The 7,185-nt window shown below is 31.5% G+C and overlaps 1 non-coding gene across 1 annotated transcript; it reads left to right on the top strand.

The window, feature by feature from the left end:
• The first annotated feature begins 6,169 nt into the window (after nucleotides 1–6,169).
• Nucleotides 6,170–6,242, top strand: TRNAF-GAA (transfer RNA phenylalanine (anticodon GAA)). Its single transcript has one exon. It is a non-coding gene; the product is annotated as a tRNA-Phe (tRNA).
• Nucleotides 6,243–7,185: the final 943 nt, after the last annotated feature.

Below are 7,185 nucleotides of genomic sequence, written 5' to 3'. Positions count from 1 at the left end.
TGGCCTGTTCTCCCGGTCGAAATAGGCGGTTCAATTCCTTCCTTAGAACTGTACTTGAGAGTTTCCTACCTCATACGGCTCGGCAGTCAATTCTTTTGGTATCCCATTTTTTTACCCTACCATATATCCAATTGAATGAGATTTCTCATAGATCTATTGATTTGTCTCGGGTTAACCAAAAGGGGTTAATTACATGAGTTTCAAACTCTAATTTGGATTAAATTAATAATAAGTTTTATCTTTTCTCCCACCTTCAGAAAAATAAAGCATAGGCATTTCGGGGCTGTCGTCCGTTAGATTTTTCTGAAAGGTAACTATCTCGGTTTCATATCATATAGAAATTTATATAGAATCCTTGAAAAAGACTTCTTCCTCATAAAAAAGACTTACTGTCTTTGGGATCTGATGCTACACCGCTGCTCAATAACTTAGGGGATCGGCTCTATTACATAAGTCGATTCCTAATTTTTATCTCATATCATGACATAAATAAGCAGTTCTTATTTATTGTATCGGCTCAAAACCTCGCTAATTGATCTTTACGGTGCTTCCTCTATCAATTAGATCTTTATCCATAGAATAAAGTATCTAGGCATATATATTTCTTCATATTTCGACTTCTATGAAGTTTCTTTTTTTGTTACAGCTGATAAAAATCGTTTTTTGGACGATGCAATATGTAGAAAGCCTATTTTTTTTTCTAGTATTTTATTTACTAGCGTGTTTATTTACTAGCGTATTTATTTACTAGCGTATTTGCTCTTTCTTTCCTTTTTTATTTCTATAGTGGAGATAGTCGCACGTAATGACAGATCACAGCCATATTATTAAAAGCTTGTGGTAAGAACGGGTTTCGTTCTAGTGCTCGAAAATAATATTCTAAAGCTTTTGTATGCTCTCCATTACTTGTGTGGATAAGGCCTATGTTATATAGTATATAACTTCGATCATAGGGATCAATTTCTAGTCGCATAGCTTCATAATAATTCTGTAAGGCCTCCGCATAATTTCCTTCGGATTGAGCCGACATCCGTTACGGTCGTCATTCGATTCAAAGAATTCTCCGTTCCAAAACCGTACATGAGATTTTCACCTCATACGGCTCCTCCTTTATGTGCATAATGAGAATAATCCATGGAATTAAAAAAAAGGTCGAAATATTGTCATTATGAACTGAGCGGGGCTAATGTTTTTACAAGAAATCTCTAGCCAACCCTCTTGCAAAAGATCTTTTCTTACCATCAAGCGTGTTCGTACTAGATAAAAAGTAAACCCAACAATTTCTTTGTTCTCAACGCTCCTTAATTTCCAGGAATTAGTCACTTCAACAATCTTCGATGGTTATATGGGTATCCAAAGTACGAACAAGATGGATGTTTGTTGTCCCAACCATTTCTCTTAGTTCCGATCCCGATAAAGAAAGGGAATCATTAATAACAAAGTTTTCGTGTTGTTGATTCCTAGGCGTAGTGCTTCTTCCTCTATGCCGCCTATTGGTACTAGTGTAGTAGGGTTGACCCACAATACAGACCCATAGGTGTAACCTTTCGCTCAATACTCGAATCAACAATTGAAGCATCTGAGGTTGCATTAATCGGGGATACACGACAGAAGGAATTGCTTTATTTATAAACTTCACCTTCAACAAGCGTAGATTTCTTTTTTGTTTTCAATAGCCTTTTTTCTATTCTGAATAATGTGTCTTTTTCCTAAGACTGAGAGTGGTAAAGTAAATAAAAAAGTAAATAATAAATAAAGAATAAAGAGAATAAAGTAAAATATATATATAATAATAATCAAATCGCACCATCTCTGTAATAAGTAAATGCCTCTTTTTCTCCTGAAGTTGTCGGAATTATTCGTAATAAGATATTGGCTACAATTGAAAAGGTCTTATCAATAAAATTTCCATTTATCTGCGATCTAGGCATAGGTAGCAATCCATTCTATAACTCTTTTCATTACCCCTCGTGAGAAAATAAAATGATCTCACAAACAAAGGAAGTGTACAGTACGAAATAACATAAAAGTAGACCCATTCCATTTTTTAAAAATTCTTCGAGCCCGGAGGCTAAAGAAAAAGTGATAAAAAAAAAGTGATGAAAAGTTTTCTATTTTATAGCAAGTTTCCTAGTTAGAATTGATATTGTTCGTACCTATCGAACAATCTAATATGAGTAACTCGCTATTCGCTCGGGGTATCGGCCATAATAATTATGTAGGAGAGATGGCCGAGTGGTTCAAGGCGTAGCATTGAACTGCTATGTAGACTCTTGTTTACCGAGGGTTCGAATCCTCTCTTCCGCACCTTCACCTAATTCGCCAATGTAACTGACTACAATGTATCAAATAAGAACATATACTAAAGAATTAGACCCTTCTTTAGTTCTCTATTCCCAATTCCTTTTAATATGGAATACGTAAAATAGCATACAGGGATGAAAATCTCCTTACGTATCTATCATACATGAATAGGAGAAAATCTCCGAATCAAACCCATTCCCTGTCTTCCTTTACTTAACCTTAACTCAGGTGAAAAGGGGGCAGAACCCTTGTTTTGTTATTTTAGTTAGGTTTAAGTCTGACGAGAATAATATTCTACGACAAGCAATTCATTTATTTTCAAACCAACCCATTTCCTATCTATTATTTGATTGACTAACTTTATATTGTAATGTGAAAGGTCAAATGTTTTGGTAATTCCTCATTGGTGGATGAATCAAGATAATTTTGAATCAGAGTTCTAGATTTTGTTCATCCTCGCTGAAATAATATCTCGGGGTTTGCAGCGATAACTTGGTATATCTACTGTACGCCCATTAACTAAAATATGTCTATGGTTAACTAATTGACGGGCTTGAGGAATAGTCGAAGCCATACCCAATCGAAAAAGGATGTTATCCAACCGCATTTCAAGTAATTGTAGTAAAACCTGACCTGTTGACCCTTTGGCTTTTCTGGCAATACGAACGTATTTAAGTAATTGTCGTTCTGTAAGGCCATAATGAAAACGCAATTTATTGTTTTTCTTCTAAACGAATACGGTATTGAGATTTTTACCGGGCGCGATTGGTTTCTAAGATCGCTTCCGGCTCTAGGCCTTTACTAGTTAGTCCCGGTAAAGCCCCCAGACGGCGTATTTTTTGAAACGAGGCCCTCGGTAACGTGACATAAGGACTCCTTATTAATTTGAATTTTATTGAAATTTCATAAACCGAAATTAAAACTGAACTAAATGAAGCGAAATCGACTGAAGGATTGTACTACAAATATTAATGAGATGAATTGGATCAATATCCATACTTTACTTTTTTGTTTTTTTGTATTGTATATAATGTATACAAAAATAGAAATAAATATATATATAATATATAAAATAATATTAATATATAAATATAAAATATATAAAATATTTAGATATAAAATATTTAGAATATATATAATAAAATAGATATAATATATAAATAAATTGAATATAATATTAAATAGATAAATAAATTAAACCAAAAGAGTTTCCTTTTTTCTTGATTTATTCTGCAAAGATCTAACTCCTCAAATTGATCCCTAATTGGAAGTTTCTGACGAGATAATAAACAGATTGTTGACCTTGGAAAGAATTGAAAGAAAAGGGAAAAGCTTTTTCACTGTTTGTTCTTTGATTTCAAAAAACATTCTAAATTATGTAAAAAGGCAAAAGCAAACAAATAGGGAAAGCCGGCTATCGGAATCGAATTGATGACCATCGCATTACAAATGCGATGCTCTAACCTCTGAGCTAAGCGGGCTCAAATAATAGAAATTTGGTATCCATAGGGATTCAGCAAACTATTAGATCTTATCTATTAACTATCTATTAGTTATTCATAATTAATATGAATTATTAATATGAATTAGAGACTCGAATTTAGAAAAACTAGAATTTTTTCTAATTTTTAATGCCATACTTAATATAAACTTAATATAAATATAACATATTTAATATAATAATGGTAGATTCAATCTAATATTCAAGCTAATGTTGATAGAATCTAATAATTGATTTAAATTAAAATTTTATATATATATTTATTATTTATCTATATATTTTATATATTTAATATATTTAATATCTTTTTTATATCTTAGTTATATTTCTTTTATATTAATATAGTAATATTACTAATATTACTGACTCCATTTTTATTTTCTAGTTTATTTTATATTTTAGTATATTTTACATCTAAATTATATAGAAATAGAAAATTTTTTATATAGATTTCATTTAATCGATCGATTTAATAGATTTAATCTAGATTAAATTTATTTCTATTTAGTTTAGAGTTCTAAATAGAGATAATTAGAGTCAAAATCTTTTTATGCAGTTATATATTTTATGATTATATAAATGAAACGTTATAAGTCTAGATAATTAGAATGAAACTCTTTTAGACTCAAAATTTGAATTATCTTCGAATTCGAAATAGAAATGAATGGAATAATTAGTTCTAGTTATTAAATAGAAATAATTAGTTCTAGCTATTATACTATAAAAAAAAATAATTAATTTCATTTTCATTTTTAATAATGAATAAATTCAATTTTCATTTTTATTTTTTTAGTTATTATGGTTATATAGGATAGTCTAATAATAAGAATAAAAATGAAATTAAAGAAAAAAAGATGCAACCCATAGAAATGAAATCCAGATCATAATGAGAGACTCCTTTCTTTTGTTTTCATTCATAAAGACAGAAGCTAAGACGAAAAAAAGAATCGACCCTTCGAGTATTCCACCAAATTGCCTGAGAAAACTGAGAGTAAGAGGGACATATATATGTTATGAAATACCCATCTATATTGAATTGCGAATACAGAAATGATAAAATATTTTTGGACCAAATAAAAATTAATATGGGTCTCCGATAGAGACGAAAAACGGATAAACAAACAAGAAAATAGGTAAAGACCCTTCGATATAAGAATCTGTATCTATATCTACTAAATTCAACGGTTTCGCATAAAAAGAAAGCAAATAAATAAACGAAAGAAAATAAACAAATGAAAGAAGGGGGAAAGGAGGGAGAAAGGGGGAAGGAGGGGCATCCTAATGAGATCCTAATCTCAAGACACAAAAGGATATGGCGAAATTGGTAGACGCTACGGACTTAATTGGATTGAGCCTTGGTATGGAAACCTACTAAGTGATAACTTTCAAATTCAGAGAAACCCTGAATGAAAAATGGGCAATCCTGAGCCAAATCCTATTATTTTATTATTTTACGAAAATAAACATGAACAAAGGTTCAGCAAGCGAGAATAAGAAAAAAAGGAAAGGATAGGTGCAGAGACTCAATGGAAGCTATTCTAACAAATGGGGTTGACTGTTGGTAAAGGAATCCTTATATCGAATATCGAAACTCTAGAAAGGATGCAAGATATACCTATTTTTTTATAGGTATACTAATGAAAACTATCTCAAAAAGACGAACTGAACCCGTATTTTTTTTTTATTTCTATTATATGCAATATCAATTTATATTTATATGAAAATATGAAAATAAAAGAATTGTTGTGAATCGATTCCAAGTTGAAGAAAGAATCGAATAGAATAGTCATTAATCAAATCATTCACTCCATAGTCTGATAAATCTTTTGAAAACTGATTAATCGGACGAGAATAAAGATAGAGTCCTGTTCTACATGTCAATATCAATACCGACAACAATGAAATTTATAGTAAGAGGAAAATCCGTCGACTTTAAAAATCGTGAGGGTTCAAGTCCCTCTATCCCCAACCCCAAAAAGCCCGTTTGCTGTCTATTTATTTTATCCTACCCTTTTTGTTAGTGGTTCAAAGTTCCTCATGTTTCTCATTCATCCTATTCTTTGCCGTTTTACAAGCGTATCCTAGCATAGCAGAATTTTGTTCTCTTATCACAAGTCTTGTGATATAGTGTGATGTGATATATATATGATATACGTAGAAATCTCTTGAGCAAGGAATACCTATTTGAATGATTCATAATACATATGATTACTCATATGGAAATTTACAAAGTCTTCCTTTTGAAGATCCAAGAAATTCCTGTTCGAGACTTTTAATTTAATACTTTTTCGTTTTTTTTGTTTTCATTTTTAATTGACATAGACCCAAGTCATCTAGTATTATGAGGATAATGCGTCGGTAATGGTCGGGATAGCTCAGTTGGTAGAGCAGAGGACTGAAAATCCTCGTGTCACCAGTTCAAATCTGGTTCTTGAGTATATGATTAATTTGTATGAGTATCTACTCTACAAATTAATTGATATGGATCGACATAATACATACTTATCTAGCTAGGTATCTGAGAGTAAACCCTCTCTTTATTTATTTTATTTTGTATTTTTTTCTCTTTTTAAAATGAGCAAAGAGTCTATTCTAATGTGTCTATTATAATGTAGTAAAAGACAAAATTTGCTTATCTTTCCTCTTCTTTTTTATTTGTTCACACTGCGGCTTCTCACATTCAAAAAGAATGGTAATACTTCATACATATTTAATTAAAAGATTAAAATAAAAATAGTTGGTTGAAAGGCCCAACAAAAAGTCGGGTCTAGAGGAGTTCAAGGATAGAAATAACCAAGACTCATCTCAGCTACAGTACAAATAGAAGCCGATCCCCTTTCATTTATTTCTTTGTATTCTCTTTCATATTCCATTTCTTCATTCCCTTCTATGCGACTCTCTAGAGTTCATCTAAGTGATGTGCGCGATACAAAGTTCACGGTACAGAACCCTTGTTGTTCATCCTATTGTCTCGGCTCGTCCGAAATAAAATAAATATAAATAAAAAAGTCTCTTCAAAAATCGAGAATCTCAATGATGTATTGTCTTTATTTCTTTTATTTATTAGCCTATCCATAAGAATACGAATGAAACCTCAATTCCTCTGTTTGAGCTAGAAGAGAATGTACAAATATTCCTTGAATATTCGAAGTTGTAATTAGTTTCTTATCATTCAATGAGCGTCTTGTATTTCATAAAATTGGGGCAATGTAATCCTTACGTAAAGGCCACCCTATCCAACTTTCGGGCATTAAGATACGTTTCAGTCGTGGATGATTTTCATAAGAGATTCCCAACATGTCATAAGATTCTCGTTCTTGAAAATCCGAACTTTTCCAAACCCAGAAAACAGACGGAATTCTAGGGTTACCCTTGAGCAA

The sequence above is a fragment of the Gossypium arboreum genome, unplaced genomic scaffold (assembly GCF_025698485.1).
Source record: "Gossypium arboreum isolate Shixiya-1 unplaced genomic scaffold, ASM2569848v2 Contig00210, whole genome shotgun sequence".
Lineage (NCBI taxonomy): Eukaryota > Viridiplantae > Streptophyta > Magnoliopsida > Malvales > Malvaceae > Gossypium > Gossypium arboreum.
This window is presented reverse-complemented; position numbering and strand designations above follow the sequence as displayed.